General features: G+C 42.1%; 1 protein-coding gene across 1 annotated transcript in view; it reads right to left on the bottom strand.

Annotated features, from left to right (window-relative positions):
• The window catches only part of LOC144783380 (cadherin-related family member 3-like), a 567696-nt gene that overhangs the window by 323300 nt on the left and 221659 nt on the right, over positions 1–22737 (bottom strand). The window lies entirely within an intron of this gene.

Genomic DNA, 22737 nt, shown 5'->3' on the forward strand with positions numbered 1-22737 from the left:
GAGGGAAAAGAGGATAGGGACATGCGTGGTTTTGTCATCGATTTGTTGAAAGGTGCATTCCCAGAGTTGGCCTCATGGGACTGGGAGCATGAGGTTTAAAGAGTGCACCGTTTCCCGATGTTTCGAAAAGAATCACAGGGCAAGCCCCGTGCAATACTGTTATATATTGGGAATTTCCTCTTACGTGAAGAGATAATCAATAAGGCAAAACCACAGTCTAAACGCTCCTATAAGGAAATTGAATTTTTTGCCCGCCCTGATTTCTGCCACACCACCGTGGAAAGAAGGTGGCGGATGAGGCAACTTATTACCCCGTTCCAAAATATAGGGTGTGAGGCTTATCTAATGTTCCCCGCACGTCTAAAAATTGGCGTAGATGGCAAATACAGAGTCTTCCACTCCGAAATTATGGCGCAAGAATATCTTACTTTTTTGAGAGAGAATAGAGGTCACCAAAAGTCTCATAATAAGATCCCAGGGGTCCAAGAATCCCAAGAATTACAAACTGGGGTTGTCAGAAATATACCTCGTAAAAAGTAAAGAGTAGAGGTCATAGTAATAACGCTATGGAATAGCAGTTTTTCAACTCACCAGTTAGAGTTAGGAACTTTATAGGGAATCTAAGGATAGACTATGTTTTCGCATGTGCATGTTATTTTTTTCTTATTATATTCACTGTGAAGATTTTGGGCAAGCTTAATTTGTTTAAAATTATTGATATGTTGTTATATTTCTGTTTAATCAGGCAGTATGAGATAGGACTTGATAGATAGAGTCTAAAATGATTTTTTTTTTTCTCTTACTCCTTTGTAGGTGAGCACTTCAAATGACAGATAAGAACTAGGAAAGTCAGGGGGGGAGGGGGCGAGACATCCCGGTGGCAAGCGTCGGTCAAATATAGGTCTCATGGACCTATTTGCCCGTAGGGGGGGAGGGTTCCTGAGGGAGGGGTCTCTGGGGGGGGGGAGAAGGAGCACAAGGGCAGGGCACAATGGTATTGGTATTGAAACATATGGGTATCATGAAGGATGCATTCCGAAACAGGCGCATGAGCAGTATGGCTGTAAGGAAGAAGTGAGGAAGGAAGAGAGTATAAAAACTAAGAATTATGTCTTTTATGTATTAGATGTAGTAGAGATCAAACCCATTAAAATAAGAAATACAAGTGAACAGGTAGTTAATGGTTTCGGAAAACCTAATTATGACACTTAGATTTCTAACATGGAATGTTTGTGGCCTAAATGATGTCCAAAAAAGGCAAAAGATTGGTATCCGATTACGTCAGTTGAATGTAGATTTCATTTTCCTACAAGAGACACATATAATGAACACGCAAGAGTATTGTCTCAATCAGTTGGGCTTCCACTTAATAGCAAGTTCTAAACAAGGTGCAAAAAATAGAGGGGTCGCTATCTTGTCAAGGAGTAAAAATTTGACAATTGGGAGAAAATTAGAGGATAAATGGGGAAGGTGGGCGATAGCGGAGATTATGATAGAAGGTGTTTGGACAACGTTGATCGCAGTTTATGGTTCTACGCAGGATGACCCGGAGGTATTACAGTTTCTAGACTCTGAATTGGCCATTTGGCCCCCCCAGGTCGTCATAGGGGGAGACTTGAACATTAATGGGGCAGAAGGATTGGGAATAGGACAGACTAGATGTTATAAAGGACGAAAGAAAAGAGTCCATAAGGCCCTTGTGGATCTTTTGATTAATAATAACCTGATTGATGTCTGGGGTACAATCAGATCAGCACAAAAAGGATACACATATTATTCTGCACCACATCAAGTTTGTGTCAGATTGGATTACTTTATGATTTCTAATAATATAATGTCACGGGTTAAGATAGATAGGCTCCCAAGAATCCTCAGTGATTATAACCCAGTACTGTTGACGATGAAGTTAGAAGGGGGAATAAGAACTAATCGGGTATGGACATTCGAAAGAAGGCTCCTTTTAGAGGATGATTACATATTGCATATGTCAAAATGGATCACGGAGTTTTTCGATAACAATAGAGGAAGTGCCTCGGTTGGAGTTATCTGGGATGCTTTCAAGGCGGGTGTCCGTGGCGAAACATGTAGCTATAGCAGTTATAAACGTAAATTAGTAGGGCTTCGGCAAAGCAAATTAGAGAAAGCTGTGTTAGAGGCAGAAGAACAACTCAACAACTGTGTTATTAGAGGGGAACCAGTAGAGCAATCTATCTTAGATCTTATAAAAGTAAAAAGTGAAGCTGAAGATGAATTGGCGAAAAAAGCGGCAGTATATTATACAATTAGAAGGGAGAGGTGTTATGAATATAATGAAAAAGTCGGGCATGTACTCGCCATGCGCACTAGGCAGATAGCGGCAGAAGGAACAGTTAGAGAAATTAGGGATGAAAATGGTAATCTGCAAAAAGATCCGGAAGAAATCAGGGAAGTTTTCAGGAAATTCTATCAGAATTTATATGATCACCAACATCCGTGTGGGAGTGATGAGATTAGGGATTATCTTGAGAATATCCCAGTGGTGAGGGTTCTGGACGAAGATGCAGATAGACTGGAAAGTCAGTTAGATGCTGAAGAGATTAAAGATGCTATGTGTAACCTCCCTTCAGGAAAAGCTGCTGGCCCGGACCAGATACCCTTAGAATTTTATAAAACCTTCTGGGGAATGCTCGCCCAAGAGCTAACCAAAATGATTCAAGCTGCTCAGTCGGGCAAGTCTATCCCAAAGTCTTGGGGGGGTGCAGATATTGTGTTAATTTTAAAAAAAGGAAAGCCGCCGACTGAACCTGGGTCATATCGCCCCATTACATTAATGAATAATGACACCAAAATATACTCAAAAGCTCTGGCAAGGAGATTTGCTGGGGTTATAAGCGCTTTAGTAAGTTATAGCCAGCACGGATTTATTCCTGGTAGAGGAACAACTCATCACACCAGGAAAGTTATAACGCTGTTCGACGCCGCTGAGGTCACAGGAGATCCGATGGCAGTAATGTTGCTAGATGCTGAGAAAGCATTCGATCGGGTCTCCTGGGACTATCTGTGGCACACTTTAGTAAGAGCTGGATTTAGGGGTGGTTTTATAAAAGCTCTACAGACCTTGTACAAAGAACCGATCGCGGCCCTCAGAGTTAATGGGGGTGTTACGGGTCAATTCATGATTAAAAGAGGAACACGGCAGGGGTGTCCATGTTCCCCCTTACTGTTTGCCATGTATATGGATCCACTGATTCGTAAGTTAGATCTATGTCCGGAGATAACACCATTACCAACACTAGTGGGACCATGTAAGATATTGGCCTATGCTGATGATGTAGCAGTGATAACACCAAACCCTACGGAGGCAACTGTATTTATAGAAGAAGAGGCTCATAGATTTGGTCAGATTTCGGGATACGCCCTGAATGCCTCGAAGACACAGATCATTAAAAATTCAGCGACCATGTGTGAAGATAATCGAGTTGTCCAGGCAGGGACTTATTTAGGAATAAGTATTTCAGCCGACTTAAATAATCTGGTGGAAAATAATATCGTTCCAATAATAAATAAAACAAAGAAAGATTTGGATCGGTATGAAAATCTACACCTATCGTTAGTAGGCCGAGTCAATATCATCAAAATGATGGTGTTGCCAACATTTTTGTATATCTTTAGGGCAGTGCCACTTTTATTTGACAATAAATGGTTTAAAGTTTGTGAGCAAATGATTAACCGGTTTATATGGGCCAGAGGAAAGACACGCAGGGCTTTGAGATATATGTCACTCCCACGGGAGCGCGGTGGTTGGTCTTTACCAGATCTAAAACTGTATTATTGGGCTGCTGCATTCAAAAATATGTTGGGATTGGTTGGGGGGGCAGAGACGGATGGATGGGATAATATTGGTTCACTTGCTATATTTGGTTTGATTTTGGGTAAAAATGCGGAAAATATTTTTTTACGATTCACTGAGGAAAGTTATTATAAAAGAACGCGGTTTAAGACCATTATGGCTGCTTATAATATATGGAAGGGAATATCGAAAAAGATAGGAATTGGAAAATATAATGCTTACACCAGATTTAAAAATAACCCCTCCTTGCCTCGCATGGTTTTTTCAGGTGCTGTATTCCAAGATTGGGAGAGGCGGGGGATAAGAAAGATTGGAGATATCCAGGGACCTCATGGTATACTACAATTTGTAGAATTACAGAATAGATATACTTTAGATACAAAGCATTTTTTTAAATATCTCCAAATAAGAAGTTGTTTAACAAATAGAAAAGGAGGCCCTCTGGGTTTCGAAACAAATGTACTGATGGATCTTATAGAGGCAGGTTCTGATTGTTCTATAAAAAGACTTTACTTTGAGATGACATCTTTAAAGAACGATGATATGGATAAATGGGTCAATAAGTGGTCTGAAGATCTGGATACAACCAGGGACATTTTTTCGGAGTCGCTAGAGATGGGAATCAAACTGTTGTGCTCATCATCTCTACAAGCTCAACATTATAAGATTTTATATCATCTGTACTACACACCGGCGAAAATTGCTCAATGGGGGGGTCTCTCGGGAACTACCTGTTTTAGGTGTGGTAGTGCAGAAGCGGATATAATGCACATGTTTTCACTTTGCCCACAACTAGATAGTATAAAACAGGACATTGGGAACTTTTTTCAGAATGTATTGTCAACTACAATAGAATTAAACCCAGCTGTGATGCTACTAGGGGTCAACCCGGAGAGCCACGTGAATAATGAAAACTTTGTATTTGTTGTAATGGCTATCTTTAGACTGCTAGTGGCTTCGGCTTGGCTTGACCCTAATCCTCCCACATATCATCAATGGCTGGGTAAGGTATTATCAATTCAAAAATTAGAATCCGCCATATATGCAAGGAAGGGGAAAAAAGGTAAGAAACTTGGTTTGCAAATATGGGAGCCCCTTATTCGATGGAAGCAAGGTCCTGATCCTTGATTATTGTTTGTTGGGAGGGGGGGGAATCGAGATTCTGGTGTATAGCATTCTTTGTGTCTATTGTGTATATGGTCTATCTCGGTATAATCCTGTATGTTTTGGTATTGTACATGTATACTTTTTTCTTTTTTTTTTTTTTTTATATATTCCCATTGTATATATATGAATGCGCGCTGTATTACCTTGAATCCAATTGTGCCCTGCTCATGTTTTTAAAAAAAATAAAAACTTAATAAAAAAAAAATAAAAAAAAGAATTCCTGGACAGTCGAAAATCCTCTGGCTAAATCATCTCTACAATGTAACTAAAATGGCAGAGGAAGATCAACTTGAAGATTTTCAGCACCACAGTGAAGCTTCCAACTGATCTACAAACATAAGACGTTTCTTTTACCAACCAACTTTTAATCAGGCCCCTTTCACATTGAGCAGGGAGTACCAAAAATCATACAAAATAGCACAAATGTCAAGTGGAGACAGTTCTTGTTTATACTTTCAGTTACAAGAGAATTGACAAACATTCAACATGTTCCTTGTGGTCTTTGTCATCATTTATAGCACAAATGTTGGTTTTGTAATATGCCCCCTAAGTGTTTAGTGTCTTATTTGTGAAGAGCATTCTATAGCATCCTTTAAAGGATTTTCCATTGAAAGAGAAACCCTCATCAGAGAAACTAGTAAAACTGCCTCTGACACAAGCAGTTCAAGTGGTATATCTTCTACCAGAGAAGGAATGATTTAGCTCCTCCTTCAAATACCAAGGGGTTTTTGTGTCATTAAACTCTAAAAAAGGCACATAGTCTCTGAAGCTTTTCCTGAATCCAGACTGCCTCCCACACATAGTTTAAAGCCAGGTATACTAAGGAATTAGTCTGGTCGATCGACCAGATTCCTCACTAACCAACATTAGTTGCAACACATTATTGATGATGAATTTGATGCAACCAAATAATTCATATGCAGCAGAAGGAGTTCAACCATACAAAGATGTGGGATTCACATGGCAACAATTGATATCCCTTGCCTCACAGACTGCAAAGAACAGTTACAGTGCACTTTTGCAGTGGTCATTGGTCATTGGGGATGTAGAGCGTCTCAGCAGTTTTGAAAATTAGTCTTTTGATGGTTTGTTTCCAATACAGACCTTCAAGGCCCTGCATCACACAAAAAAGGAGAAGATGAAACTACCTTTCACTGTGGCCGAAAGGCATGACTGAGGGCTATCCCTCACATTGCATGTTGTCAGAGAAAGTTAAATCTACCATGGTGGCCCATCCACAAAAAGTAATAGACTCATCCAACTCAAAGAACCAATCCTACAGCGGCCACAGGAAACTATGAAGATAGGAGAAGGGAAACCATGCAATCAACATCCATAAATAGATGCATGTACAGGACCCCTTTGACTCAGTAACACAGCCCTTTTCCTTTGGTATTGGGGAACATCCGGTATCAATGTAAATCAGAACATTCATTAAAAATTCTGGTAGTTAGGAACCATGATTCATTAAATTCCTCATTCTTCAACCAAATGGATTCCCTCCTGGAGGCACTATACTTTTCATTAGACTCTCCTGTTCTCTGATGATTTAATTTTACCCACATTGTCTCTGATGTTGCAACACAGGAATTTGAATCCCTTTAATTAATTTTGCTTATCTTATTGTTGCAGGTCTACATAGTGAGAACACGACCAAGTAGGCAATGCAGTCCTTTACAGAAGGACAGTTCCCCACACAAGAACATTAGCATTTACTGTGCAATTGTGTGTCAATACAGGATTTTGTTTAGTTCTTTATAGCAAATAGAAATGTCCTGTTTCGACTCAAACCCAATGAACTACTTCCATGTAGATGAGGATGATTAGACATATACTCTGTCCCTGGGTATGCAGACCAATTATGGCTAATAGTGCGACCGGGCAGCAGGAATCATTATTCCACCAAAGCCTCATCCATCATGTGGGCCACAAAGGAACAACAGGACTCCTCACTGTTAGTACACCAACTTTTTAGTTGTACCGGAGTCTTAGGGATGGCTGCAGAGAGGCACACCTCCGCCTAGCCACAGGTGACTGCAGTTTCTTCATCCGGCAATCGAGGTTGAAGATCAGTGTTTCTGAGCAGCTCGGCACGGAGCTGAGGTCTCGCTGGCTGGCGGCTGGTGCATAGAAGTGCCTGGCGTGTTTGCGGCATGCCCGGTGACCGGGGAGGCGGTGGTAACATTCTGGCAGGAGATGTAATGAAGCCCATATGGCAATGGAATATTGGACAGCAGGACGAGGCAAGGATATCCGAAACGGAGTCGAGCAGAGCTGAGCTGGGTGGAGCAGGAGCGGCCGGTTTGTTGGGAAGACGCTGTCTTTGAAAAGGTGAGGTGAACCAGCCCTGAGAAGCTCGGGCATTTTAGCGGAATGTTTGTCTATCTTACTGGAGTCAGAATATCCCTTATAATCTCTCTTTCAATTTTTGAATGTGAACATGTTTTACAAATCACGGCACTTTCAGTTTGAAGCTTGCATCAAACAAAAAACAAAAAACTAGGAGGACTTTGAATATCTGTTGTGTGGATTCATCCAACGGGGAGCTCTAAGGATACAAAGGGTGGGAGTGAAAGAAAAAAGTGGAGCGGCAAAGATGGGAAAGCATCACAAACAGATGAATCTCATTGCCAAAGTTGATTCTACGGTGGGACTGAAAGTCAAAACTCACTTGGCACAGGCTAAAGTGGTATCTTCAGCGGCTAGAACTGAACATTTGGTCAACCGTCCTGGCCCAAATTCAAGTTTTGGGAGCTTGAAAGAGGAGCCTGTAGAGCTGTTTTTGGAAGATGGGGCTCCCACAGTCCAGCAGCAGATGGAAGGTCCTGCAACCACGATGAAAAAACAGGCTGTTGATCTTACAGCAGGGCCTAGCAAAGACAACCCAAAAAACACGAAAGACTTTCCTTTATTTTCGAAAAAGGCATCCCAGGCGGCTCCCCTCAAATTCATTGCCCATGCATCACGGCTGACGGAAGAAGGGATAGAAGACATCCACAACAGCCCACTACAGATTTCTTCTACATCTTCATTACTACTGGCCCAAGCGCTGGGACAGGTTTTTGTCCCAGCCGACTTAACAGTACAAGAATCCAGCCAGAGCTGCGTGGGCCAGGCAGTACCTCCTTCTTCAGGGGCCACTTCCCTACTCAATACCCAGCTCATTCAGACACCGGCAGTAGAATCAATTGAACTGTGACCAGGGGTCCAGGCACAGGAACAGACCCAGACCCAGTTGTTTTTTTGTTTTTTTTGCAGAGTTTTATATAGCGCGAACTAGACCCGAACCAAATCAGGTATCAGAGCGCTTTACATATTTTCCAGTTACATTACATGAAGACACACTTTCATTTTTTTTTAGGCACTGGGAGATTAAGTGATTTGCCCAGAATCACAGGAGTTGTCCGACGGTAACATTGTGGGACCCTGGGCCAGCCTCCGGGGCTTCAGAGGGGGAAAGAGAAATTACAACAGCTCATCTTGGAACCTGTGGAAGCCTCAATGGATGCAGCCCTCACTAAACAGATGGATATTTAGACATTGCTAAACCTGATCCTTGAGGAGATAAGAGAAATGAAGAGATCTCATGAAAATGAAATAGACTCTGTTCGTCAGCATCTCAGGAAAATTGAAGAAGCAGTGGCCTGCTACCCAGTAAAAATTCAGGAAGCCGAGTCAAGGATTGCCCAGCTGGAGGACCAAATGAGCTCCATGCTCCTGAGAGTAAACAAAGCCACCAAGGATAAGAATATTTTAGACAACAAACTTGAGGAACTTGAAAATCACTTGTGATGATCGAACTTACGATTAGTGGGGGTTCCCGAGGGAAGTTAGGGCTCCCAGGTATTGCAATGGGTTGCATCGTTTATCAAGCAGAGTGTTTTGCCCGAGCACAATGGAGACCTAACAATTAGAAGGGCTCATGTAGTTCCCTCTCACCCGTTGCCTAACTCCAAGATTCCACGCACCATCTTGGTCAACTTCGCTGACTATCGAATCAAGGAAAGGATTTTGGCTAAGGTCATACAACAGAGACAATTTACAACTAATGAAACCTCGAAATGTTGTATATTTTCTGACATGTCAGCCGCAGCTGCACACAGGCGCAAAGAGTTTGTCAAATTTCTTTTCCTCTTTAAAGCTAAAAGGTGCAAAGGCGTCAATAGCCCAACAATCCAAGCTGCGTGTTCTTGCGAGGGGGAAGTTTCACATGTTTTCAAATTTAGAAGAAGCTCAGGGTCTTCTGAAGGAGATCTCTTCTTCGAAATGAAATGATATGATAGATAGTATATTGTTGAAGCTTTCTATTGCCAGGGGAGGGTTCACACAGGATGTAGTTCTATGACACCCATTAGAGAAGTAGGGGGGGCTACATGTGATTAGTGTGGTGGTCCGCATTTCCGGAGGCTGGAGTTGTTGGGTGGGGGGGGCTGGTTCAGGGAAGGGTATAGAAGTAAAAAGAGCAGTAGCAGTAGCAAATGGGGAGAGGAAAACAGGATTAGGGGATTTTTGCTTTGCAGTATGAAAGTTTTTAGAAATGACAAATAAGTGCTGTTTTGTTTCGGTCAATGTGAACGGAATGCTAGACAAACAAAAGTACTGAGGGCTTATTAGGTTGTTGGCTTCTTTTTCGCCGCAGGTGTTATTTCTTCAAGAAACCCATTTAAAAAACAATTCCCCAAAGCTTTTTCTCCCCAGAGTTTTTTCCCATGCTTTTTATGCATCAGCTGGGCTGGCCAAAAGAGGGGTAGCTATTTACTTTTGTAGAGGTCTCCTGTGGGAATTTGGTCAAGTCCGAAGAGAGCCCTTTGGAAGGTGGATTTGGGTTGAGGTCAAATGAATTGGGATCACATTAAACTTTGTAAATTACTATGGCCAGTAATGGATGTTACCACAGCACTATTGAAAGTCAGTGAGCTACTTAAGGGGACACTGGGGCAGAACATTTTAGGACCGGACTTTAATTTCAACCAAGATTTGAAGAAAGACACCTCTAACAAAAACAAGAAGCAGTTAAAGCCAAAAACCAAAAAAGTCCAAGACGCTTTAAAACAGGAGCATCTTTTGCTAGATCCCTGATGCCAAATTAACTGATAAATTATACATATACATGCCATTCCCACCAATTTCAAATGGCTTCTCGTATTGATTTTTTTCTTATATAGCGATCTTTGAAACATATAGATACAGAAATAGGGGGAAATTCATTCTCTGACAACTCTCTTGTAAAATTAGAGTTGGAAATTGAGGAGGGATAGAGGACAAGATCTAGGTGGCAGCTGGATCGTCTCCTCCTTCAGGACCCCCAATGGGTAGCCGATGTAAAAGTATGGATACTGGAATACTTTAGGATTAATGAAGGAACGGCAGAATAATTTTCAGTTTGGGTGGGGTTCAAGGCAGTCTTCCGTGGGCAAATGATTGTTTTTTCAGATGCCCAGTCTAAACAATGGAGTGGAAAAATAGCCAATCTTCAGCAGACTGTGGATAGTGCCTTGCTCCAGAGAAATACCTTGTCACAAGGGGAGGGGGAAGCAGGGGGTCAGCTTGAAAGGATGAAACATGCACTTGGAGAATTCTTTTTAATTGAAGAAATAAATAGTTCTAGGACATATCAACAATGTGTGTACAAGGACAGCCAAATGGTCGGTAAATTGCTAGCTAGCTTGCTAGTTAACTAAAACCAAACAGGAAGCAGCCTTGATTTCCGAGATCATTGATCCTAAGACCAGGGACATAACAGATATGGACCGCATAGCCGAAGTCTTCATGGAACATTATCAGCAGTAATACGCCACTAGATATGAGGCAAGATTGGACCTAATTTAGGAATACTTTGAGGGGGTAAATCTTCTGAGCTTGTCAGAGTTGCTTGTGGAACAAATCCAACTTGACATATCAGAAACTGAAGTTTTAACAGTTCTGAAATCTATTGCAGGGGCAAAGGCTTGTGGAATCGATGGGCTGCTGATACAATTTCATAAAACATTTTCTAAGGAATTGATTCCCTTCTTGGTGAAGCTGTTTAATAATATTAAGTTGGGAGGAGGCATCCCCTCAAGTTTTAAAGAGTCTAAACTTGTCAGCTTTGTGAAGAAGGGCAAAAACCACAAAGATGTTAATTCCAATAGACCGATTAGTCTTTTAAATGCTGACTATAAGATTCTAATAAAAGTCTGGGCCCAACGCTTCACTTCCATAGCCCAGGAACTGATTCATAGTGATCAGTCGGTTTTGTTGCGATGAGGTCTATATCCTCAAATGCTGGGTTCATAATTCAGGCTCTCAACTATTTTAATAACAATAAAACCCCAATGCTCATCATGAGGCTTTTGACCTGGTTAACTGGGACACACTTTTCTTTGGTCTGGACAAGTGTGGTGTCCCTGTCCAGGTCATCGATACGTTGAGGAACATCTATTGAGGTGCCCAGGCTCCGGTGGTGATAAATGCTAATCCAATAGGGACTGTAAATATTAATCGTCGGACCAGATAAGGGTGTCCAATGTCCCCCTTACTGTTTACCTTCTTCATCGAGCCCCTTGCCATAAGAATCCGCGAAAATCCGGAAATGAAAGCACCAATACCGGGGATGGCGAAATTAAAACTGTTCGCAGATGATATTATTTTATATTTAAGTCCTGAGAGCCTAAACCTGGACTGGGCTCTAACACAATTCAGCCAATTTGAACTGATTGGGGAAACAATATAAATCAAAACAAAACCGAAATTTTAACATTAAATGTTGACTGTAATTTTCTCCCCTCCAATCTCAAATCCCAGGTTTTGAAAGCGGAACCAATACGGTATCTGAGAATATATGTCTCTAACCACTATGAACAGCTATTCAGTTTTAATTATCTAGCAATGCAGCATAAAATCAAAGTATTGCTCGATAATTGGTCATTTCTGTCCCTAACTTTAAAAGGCCGTGTAGCTCTAATAAAAATGTCTATTTTTCCCCTATTAGTATTCCTTTTTATAAATGTACCTTTGAAAATCAATACCAATATGTTTTAAAGAGCTAGAATCAATGTTTAGGAAATTTGTCTGGAGTGGAAAGGCTTCCAAGGTCAAGCTAGCAATATTACAACTAGAAATAAATCAGGGTGGTTTAGCATTGCCGAAAATGTGAACTTATTATGAGGTAGCAATTTTAGATCTTACAGCTCGTTTACTGGAATAAAATGGATTATTAGACAATTTTTCTTTGACAAAAGGGTTCAGGAATCTGGTTTGGAAATTCCGATATTTCTACAAACATCTAAATTGCTGAAGAAGACCAGATATAAGACGATACAGGACTTTAGATAGCAATCCTTTTTTAAACAAGCCGGCTCTTATGGATTCCACTATTTGAAGTTAGTGGAGTGCAAAAACCTGTGTCTTCAAATCCACTCTAGTCATCTTAAAAGTTGGAAGGATTGTGGTTTAGAGGAGCTGGGGCTCTGTTTGATGAATAATAAAGTAATTTCCTGGAAAGAGGTCCAAAATAGATATGGCGAACGTAAAAAGCGTGGATTTTTTGAGTATCTACAGATTGTACATTTTATAAATAGATATAATTTATCATGAAGTGGTGCCCCAACAAAACAGGTGAGCGCTTTATATCGAACCAATTTAAGGGGGGTTGGAAACTGGTACTCTCAGCTGAGAAAATTTAACAAGTCCCCTTTGGTCGAGAAATTCTTAGGAAGAGTAACACGGGAAACTAATTGTTCTTTCTCTAGCCAGGAGTGGCAGTCAGTAGCCCAGTTAAGGAGTAAGGCATTAGGAGCTGCCAATTTTAAAAGGATGGCCTTTCTATCTCGATGGCTGGCGTACTATACTCCTAAAATTCTTATTAAAAGATATCAGGAAGTAGAGAATAGATGTTTCCGATTCCAAGCAGAAGGTGAAGGGGCTTGGCTACACACCTTCTTTGCGTGCCCAAAACTAGAGTTATTCTGGGTTAAGATTTTCTCAGCTATAAGCCAGGCAATTCAGAAGAGGCTCAATCCAAAGGCTGAGGTAGCCCTCTTTGGTATTTCTAGAGTAAGGGCAGATCTGACAAAAGCAGAAGAGACCTTTATTGTAATTTGTTTCCTTGTTGCTCGTTCTTTAATTCTCCAGAATTGGAGGTCTGAAGAACTACCTTCATACTCAAAATGGTTAAACAAAATGAAGCGAACCATGATGTTTGAAGAAGCATATGCTAGGAGGGTAGGCGCTACAAGAAAATGTACTGCTGCTTGGAAGTACTTTGTGAATTTTGAATCATGGCGGGAATATAAATTTTATAGAGTTTGCACTTCAGCACTTGGGAGTTTTATGGCACATTGCTCTTTTTAGCATGCTTTATATGCACATTAAAAAAGGCACGATAGCACTTTAACACTTCAGCCATTTGTGAATGGTTGAGATACTGTTTCAATCTGCGCCCAAAAATCAAGGCTATAGTTGAACTATATTTGGACAATGCTTTTTACCATCCTTGTTTTTAATGCTGATTTTATGCAATGTATAGGTCCCTGAACACATTTAGTGTGATTATCTCTGGATACTGTAGTGTCCTAGTACCATAGAATATTAATAAGCAAGATCTGTTCATTTATAAATAATTTAAGATACAGCCAGAATACGGTTGCAATATGCTCTCCGTCCATGATCGGGTATTTAATCCATGTTGGTTCCATATGAATAATGAGTCAGGTTTTTTGAGAGAAAAGTATTAGTTAAATTTCCTGTTGATTACTGTGTAAAATATGCTTATCTTGCTCTGCTCAATAAAAAATGAAAAAATATACATATATATTTTTTAGTTGTCCCGAAACAATGTTTGTCTGCTGTACACATCAGGGGTTTGCCGCAGTGCCTGGCTTGCAATGTGCTGCACATGGTCAAAAGCCACAGGCCAGCCTAGCCCTTCCTTCCATGCAGTGACCAAACCCCCTTGGGCACTGCCTTTGGCACCCAAGCTGCCAACCACAGGCAGCCTAATCCCGCAATGGAATGGTCTGTACATCATGCATACAGTGGAAGGTTGTACACAGTGGTGGTTGGCAACAGGGCCTTGCCTACATGCCAGGCCCTGTGTCCAACCCTGTTTCCAGGCTTTAGAGGTACCAAAATTGCCATTGTGAGAGAAAGCTCCCTTAAATAATCAATCTTAGGGCTTTACTACAAGTCTGGCAGTCACTGAACCGACAGACTCGCAGGGGCACGGCAGTGGCGGTCTTCTGAATGCCATAATATGACCTGGGCCGTCGGTCCCCCTATGACCATTGCAACCACCAGGTAGTGGTGCGGCAGTCTTGGGACCGCCATGAAATGCTTGGCAGTGATAAGGGCCCCTTGTGCCTCTTACAATGTGGATGCACACAGGGGGCACAACATGTGCCCCCTGTGTGCATGCATACCAGTACCTGCACAGCATGGACTGCAGCTTTCCATGCTGTGCAGGTACTGATTTCGACGGTACCATTGTGGTGCCACTGCTGTGGGAATGCCAAAAAACAGACAGACAGGAGAAAGGTCCTAATCTGGTGGGCGGTTCCAACATGCGTTTGGCTGTGCTGAAGCGTGGCAGTTCCGCACCGCCAAACATATAATAAGGCACTTAGTATTTTTTTAAATGTTGGAACCTGGAAATAGAGTAGTACAGTACTCTGCTTCTAACATGAGACCAACCATCCGGATGTATCTGTCTTTTTTTAGGGTTATAGAGGGGCTTGGATTGTGCATGAAGAGTTACCCTTTCATGCACAACCATAGTCCCTCAATAAACTATAGTTTCTTGAAAACAGCTTTACCCCAAATCACAATAATTACACTTTCTGATTAAAGTTCTAAACATCTGCCAAATCTGACAGGAATCCATTCAGGTATGATTTCCATACAGGAAAGCAAAGTTTCCTAGGAGAGTACAATTGGGAAATAGCATTTTTGTGACACTCCCCAATTTTGGCACCACTTGACAGATCAGTGCGAAACTTTCCAGGAAGGGGCCAAAATGAATGAACTCCCTTTTGGGAAGTTTCATGCACATTCTTCAAAAGGCACTAGCATTATTAAAAAACTATTTCTATGGAAACTATGACCTAACTATAACTACACAGTGGCAACCAATATAGCTGTTTAGTGTTAGCTGTCTACTTTCATTTTTAAAATAAAAATAAAAAAATATTGTAAGGTTTATGGTATAACCTTACATAAAATGAAAATGTGCTTCAACTTCTTTCTAAAAAGAATGTTTGTCTCACAGGGTCTGATGCATATAAAAATAAATAAATGAATACTGAAAATGTTGGACATTGTCAATCAATCAATCAGGGAATTGTGAAGAGCGCTACTCACCTGTGAGGGTCTCAAGGCAATGGGTAGGGGTGCAGCTCCCATCAGTTGAAGAACCAGGTCTTGAGGGTCTTCCTGAAGATGTGCAGAGTAGGGTCTGATGTTGATAGGGAGCTTGTTCCAGGTCTGATGTGTTATGGCTCTGCGGATGCGTGGGGTTTGAGCGAGGTCAGCAGATCAGAGGTTTCTCTTGGGTGCGTGGAAGGAGATCCTTTCATTGAGATATTTTGGTCCGGTCTTGTGGAGGAATTTGAAGGCGTGGGTGAGTATCTTGAAGGTCACTCTCTTCTCAAAGGGAAGCCATTGGAGGTCTTGCAGATGATGGGTGATGTACTCATGTCGAGGGATGCAGAGGACGAGTCTGGCTGTGGTGTTCTGTATGATCTGGAGCTTGCGGAGCAGGGATTTGTTAATCCCGACATAGAGGGCGTTTCCGTAGTCCAGTCTGATGATTATGACTGCATGGGTGACGGTCTTTCTAGATTCGGTGGGGATCCATTTGAAGGTCTTGTGAAGGGTGTGGAGGGTGTTGAAGCAGGTGGAGGTGAAGGTGTTAATCTCTTGCGTCATGGTGAGGGACGAGTCAAGAATGATGCTGAGGTTCCGGGCGTGGTCCATGGGGTTTAACGGGCTGCCGAGGGCGGTGGGCCACCAGGTGTTGTCCCATGCAGAGGGGGAGTGTCCGAGTATGAGGAATTCTGTCTACTCTGAGTTAAGCTTCAGGCAGCTGCTACTCATCCAGGATGTGACATTCTTCATTCCTTCCTGGAAGCTGAGTCTGGTTCTGAGGAGGTCTGTAGTAAGTGAGAGGATGAGCTGGGTTTCATCGGTGTAGGATACTATGCTGAATCCATGCTGTCACAGTGTGATTTCATACTCTTGCAATTTGTTAAGTTCAAAATGTAGAATTCCAATTAGTAAATAACCATACATCAACAATCTAACTAAATCAAAGTAGGAGTTTGGGGGTTTATATGAATTTGACATATATAATATAATGTTTTAAGAAGGTCAAAAAAGGCTGCTTAATGTAGCAGTAGGTAAAACCTTCTTTTGTACAATAATCAATCTCTCAGAGTACATTTAGAAGACAAAGGTATGCATACACAAAGCTAAACATACAACTCTCATAGATGTCTTGGCATTTTGTGGAGATTGACAGAGCTACAGGCTTAAATACACAAGAGGTGATGGTGAAGCAGGTTGGAGTATGCATTTGATTACATATTTGAATACATATTAGCAGCATAGGGCCAGATTCACAACAGCAACTTAAACATTTGATTAATTTACACTTTTAAGAAAGTTGAATAGATTTGGCTTTTCACAAATACTGAGTAACTACTAAAACAAACATTAGTAAGTCCAGCAACACAAACGACCAACCATTGACACTAAAACACACTCCAATAGAGAATAATAGAGGTAGGGAATTCAAATAAAACCACTAAGGTAATAATCTTAAATTAAACTATTTAAAATAATTTAAAATATAGGCAAATTTAATGTTAAAAATATGTTTCAATAGTAGATATTTGTATGTGGTTAAAACATTTGTTAATACCCTATTTTGAATTTAACAAATAATGTAAAATAATATTTATTAACATATAAATAGATTTTTTACTGACCTCTAAAATGCTTTTTTCTGTGGGAGGCAGTTTATTTTCTCATTTAAGCAGGAAATCAATTGTAATTTAAAATGTTTCCATTAATTAAAAATGTATTTCAAATTAAGTTAATAGTGCTGTAGCATTTTATTGTATCCTACATTTAAAATAAATATGTAAAATTAGTTTACATTTTTAATTAATCTTAAAATATTTTAAATATGTATACTTTGTCAGGGGTTACCACATTAAAAGTCAAATGACCACATTTTAAACATCACCAGTATATAATTTAAATCAATAGTCATATTTAACTGCAATCATTATTGTCAATAAAGCATTGCAATGTTTATCAAGAACCAATGTCAGCAATATACTGTCAATAAAGTATTTAACATCAACGTAACATTTGTCTCAGTCTTTCTTGTATCACTTAAGACAACTCGGAATGAAGTCATAGAACCAACCACTAAAGATCATTGCACTTCCCAGCTGTAGAACAAAATTTCCAGCATTAGGAGTACTTTCAAAAAAAATTATTGAACATCTCTCCAGGTCAAGCTTCCTGCGACTTGGAAGACATAGGGTTACTTTTCCACAGGTGATCATGTGGGGCTGTGGTGCTCCTGCAGCCCCCAAACAATTCTAAAATAGTGGTGGTGGTGCCCCTGCTCTACTAGGGCCACTACAAAAACTATTTTATTGGCACAATAGCCTGAGCCAGACATTATGATCCGCTCCCAGATCGGAAGTGGTGAATATTTAATAGCGGCTATGGTGGATTGGTGTATGACCGGTCTGGCATCGCACAGCTTTTCTTTTTTTTAAACTGGGGTTCCTGGTCCCACCTTGGACACCCCTAATGCATGGTTTGCAGTAGGATCAGAATAGTGCACCCCAATCCCCCAAAAAGCCTGGCCCACTCACCGTACACAGTTTTGTGCTCTAAGCTAAGCATGGCTGATGATCAAGGAGAAACTGCTCCTAGGTTGCTTGTGTTCCGGTTGAAGAAGGACCTGACCTGTCTGTTCGGGCTGGGTTGGTGCCTTTGAAGTAGGGTCAAGACTGATTTGCATATGGCTGGGTTCAACCTTAGGTGGCATGGTATATAAAATGACAATGGAACGGAATGCCGTCCAGCAGTGACTAGCTTATTTCTAGCATTCCACTCATTACTTAAGTGGGCGGGAGCCAGCAACATCTTTTTTTGCCTGCTCCTGTTGTGGCGGAGCAGTGTTGTTCTTTTGGGTCCTAGGGAAGGGAATGGGACCTGGTCTTTGTCCTCAGGGCCCAGGGATGGGGTCCCGGGACGCCTGTAAACTGATGCTATCTCAGGGCTGGGGTTTCATATGAGAGTCTAGGGAAGGGGCTGCATAGACGTCCCCTGCCTGGGAAAATATTTAAAATTGTTTTGCGCTGACTCCCAAGCACTGGCCTACCCCATTGGTGATTTAGGACAATGCAGTGGAGCCCCACTCACACTGAATCTTGGCCAGGGGGGCAGAGGTCAAAATCTTTGGAGATTCATAGCTCTGTTCTGTCAGGCTGATTTTGATGATCCTGGGCTCATTTCACGTTTCATTCCTGGTGGCATGCGCTACCTACCTGGATCAATTTTAGTCGGCCTCCTCAGCTCCAAGGGGGAAGATTCTGCAGGGAGCAGGTTTCACTGCCTCCCCACACCAGCTTTCTCCTTTACCGGGCTCCTGGTGCTTCTTTCTTCCTGTTGGGACACAGAAGTTGAGATCTTCCCCCACCTGGTCCTCAGAAGGTTTTAGGAGGGCAGCATCATTGGCCCTGGAGAGACCCACTAACACTGGGGTCAGCTGCAGACAGAGTCCTCAGTCCATCAGGACAACAGAGGTCTTGTCCTTCCAGCTGTCCATGGTGTTGCCTCTGTCACAGTCCGTTCTCGGAATTAAACATTTATGCCCAGTCCAGACTGTGGGTGGGGATACCCCTTTGTTTGATCCTAAAATTGATTCTGGGCATTTCTCCCATCTTCTCTGGGTTTGGCTCCAGCCTGGCTAGTGACACAAAAGGCTGGTGTCAGGTCTGGTGTGCTGGGGAAAGTCCAACTCCTTCTCAGGCATCCTGTCAGGAATTCCCACTCCATCTACACCCAGACCTTTTTCTGCATTGTCTAGCTCCAATTTTCCTTTCCTAGTGGGAGAACCATCACCTCCTCAGGCTGCTGGAAACTCCCAAACACTTTAGGCAGGAAAATGCCAACTTTCTAACAGTGACATTTTTAAAATAATAATTTTAAATCCGACCCTACCATTAAAGAGGGTTTTAAGTTTCAAAAGAGCGTAAAAATTTATTTCTAGCTGCTACTAATCTGAATTTAGCATTTATTAAATAAAACTAACAAGTTGACCCAATGAGTCCCTGTAACAGAGCGAGCTTTGCTACAGTAAAAAAACGTTTTTGGGGTATATTTCACTATAAGGGCATGCACCACATCAATTTCTACATGTCCCACCTTTAAATATATTCACCCTGCCTTTATGAGCAATAAGTACCACATTTGGATTACTTATTAATAGTTAAACTGAAAGTTTAGGCCTTTCAAAAGGAGAATCTTGACAGGTCATATTTGAAGTTTAAAACTACCACAGGCAGGTTCCCTGTGTTTAGCCACCAGGATGCACAGCTGGAGTCTCTCACGTGCAGCATGCACCCATGCACACACTTGTGTTCACATATATTCATGTGTAATGAGCCCAGCACCGTGGCCCTAGCTGCATTGTGGCAGCCTTATCTTAAAAAGTGGACACTGACTGTAAACACCAGCAGTACAATTTCCCATGAAATTATTGGGAGTCAGACTCAGGTATGGAGACTCACCCACAATAAAGGTCCAAAACCGAGTGATCAAAAGGCAAAACAACTGGGCCTTTTCAATTGGCGGAACTTATATGCAACGCCTCACATATACCCAGTGTAAGAGGTTATTAGGCCTTTGAGGAATTTCAATTATGCCAGAGTAATTTCAGTAGTTTAGCTCTACTATTGGATGCGGAATTATCAATAACTACGCGATTATTCCTCCTTACATAATTTGTGGGGGAAATTCGTTAGAACATATTTAGAGAGGGTGAGCATCCACTTGCGCTCGCTAGTTGTTTTCTTCGGCATTTAGCACTGTTTCTTAGCACTAAATGCATCCTTGCGTGCATTTTATAAGGAAAAGTGCATTTGGCGCTAAGAAAATAGCACTAAATATTGGAAGTAAGTTGAGGAAAAATTCTACCCCAAGGTCACATTTAGAGAGCATGAGTGGCTACTCGAGCTCACTATTTGTGTTCTGCTGGATTTAGCGCAATGGCATTGAAAAATGCATCCTTTTGTCCATTTCGGACACCAAGGGGCATTTTAGCACTAAGAAATAACGCTAAATGCAGAATTATTCTTCTCGTGTAATTCCGTGTAGTCCTGCTGAATTACTGGGTAATTTCGAGTGATTCCACTATTTATTTTATTTATTTATTTAAAATTTATAATGCGCAACAGCTACCCGCAGTGGGTTTCCCGGCGCAAGGGATAGACTAAAGAAGAAAAACTGACATCAATCACGGCTATAAGAAATAATTTTAAAAGAGTAGGGTTTTCAGTTTTTTCCGAAAACTGAGCATGTTGGTCTCAGTCTTCATGGCAATGGGCAGGGCATTCCAGAGTTTGGGGCCAAGATGGGAGAAAGATCTTCCACCCATCTTCACTAGCTTAAATCTGGGGATGACATAATCGCAGTTGGCAGATGATCTCAAAGTACGACAGGGCTTGTAGGGTTGGACCAAGCTTTGAAGATATAATGGGGCGGAACCCTGCTTGATTTTGAAAATATAGCATAAGGCTTTAAATTTAATTCGACTCGAGATCTTGAGCCAGTGGAGATCTCGAAGAGCCTGCGCAGCCGAGGACCTCCTCGGGATATTACAGAGGAGACGGGCTGATGAATTTTGTATGACCTGTAGTTTCCTTACAGTCGCAGCATCTGCACCAAGATAAAGAACATTTCCGTAGTCCAGGCGAGATGTTACTAAAGCCTGGACTACTGTTCTTCTCGTGGCAAGGGGCAACATCCAAAGAATTTTTTGGAGCCGTCTTAAGGTGGTAAAACAGATGGCCGCCACCTTGGTGGCTTGTTGCCTCATGGACAGTCTGTCATCAATAAGAAAACCCAGGTTACGTACCACCTGGACTGGAAGAGGAGTGGGACCCATGGTGCTGGGCCAATGTTGAGGGCCCCAAAGATCCTTCTGCTTCCCCAAGATGATAATCTCGGTTTTGTCACCGTTAAGCTTGAGGAGATGCCTCTGCATCCACTCAGCCACAAGTGACAGACCAATTTTTAGACCAGACACATTGCCATCTTCGACACTGGAGAGGGAAAAGACGATTTGCGTGTCATCGGCGTACGAAAAAATACTCAGCCCGGCTTCCTCTGCGATGGTAGCGAGAGGTTTGATGTAAATATTGAAAAGCAACGGGCTGAGAATGGACCCCTGAGGGACACCATACGCCGAGGAGCAAATCGTGGATGCAGCTTTCTGAGAGAAAACTTGGAATGTACGCTCACTTAAAAAGGAGGCAAACCAAGCAAGTGCGGGGTCAGCTATTCCAAGGGAGCGGAGAGAGTTTAGTAGGATGGAGTGGGACACGGTATCGAACGCTGCGCTCAGATCCAAAAGGATGAGAGCAGAAGTTTCACCGCGATCGATACCGTGCCGAAGTCTCTCCGTCACCCCTAGTAATGCGGTCTCAGTTGAATAGTGGGCCCGAAAACCGGACTGGGATGGATGTAAAAAGCCCTGATTTTCAATAAACAGAGTAAGCTGCATGTTGACATGCCTCTCCAGTATCTTTGAGAAGATAGGCAATAGAGAAATGGGTCTGAAATTGGAGAGGTTAGAAGTATCCGCACCAGCCTTCTTCAGGAGTGGGATCACCATCGCATGCTTCCAGTCTTGTGGCACACAAGACTCACTTAAGGAAGTATTTAGGAGTCTCATGAGAGGGCGCCGGCACTCAAGATCAAGCAACTTTAAAATTTTTGCAGGCACCGGATCGCGCGGTGAACCAGATCTCACACTGTTCAAACAGGCGAAAAACGAGTCGTCGTCAAACAGGAGCCAGTTAGTTATCAATGTCATCGGGGACAGAGGGGCGGTCGTAGTCACACACCCCAGTTGAGACTGAGTTGCTGTGTTGGAGGCACTCATGGAGTTGTTAATGCGCTCAACTTTAGCTATAAAAAATTCCGCAATGGAATTACATTGGGCTTCTTCCAAGACTGGGGGGGTCGGTAAGGTGTCAGCACCTGTCAGTTTTTTGACCTCTGCAAAAAGAGTGCGAGGGCAATTCTGAGCTTGCGCCACTATGTTTGTCGTGTAAGCAGCTCTTGCCTCTTTGCACTTAGAGTGGTATCCCTTCAATGCTTCTTTGTAAACGGTCTTCCGAGAAGCAGAATAGGTCCGCCTCCATTTCCTTTCCAAGACCTTGCAGTGAGTCCTCAGAACCTTTAAATCGGGCGAGAACCATGGGGCCGGACAACGATGGAGTTTGGATAGTCTCGGAGTAGGGGGAAGCACGATATTTACAGCATTCGTGAGCCAAGATGCAACTGCCGAGTTCAGATCTTTAAGGGGGGCTTCGTCGTTCAGGGGACGAGTATCAAGAAGACACTGATTAAACTTTGAAATATCTAGTTTACCCCATCTATGGACTAGTTCGCCCTTACCCTGTCTATTCAAGATAGGCAATTTGATGTCAGATAGGGCGAAATGGACTGCAAAA

The sequence above is a fragment of the Lissotriton helveticus genome, chromosome 9, assembly GCF_964261635.1.
Source record: "Lissotriton helveticus chromosome 9, aLisHel1.1, whole genome shotgun sequence".
Taxonomy (NCBI): Eukaryota; Metazoa; Chordata; class Amphibia; order Caudata; family Salamandridae; genus Lissotriton; species Lissotriton helveticus.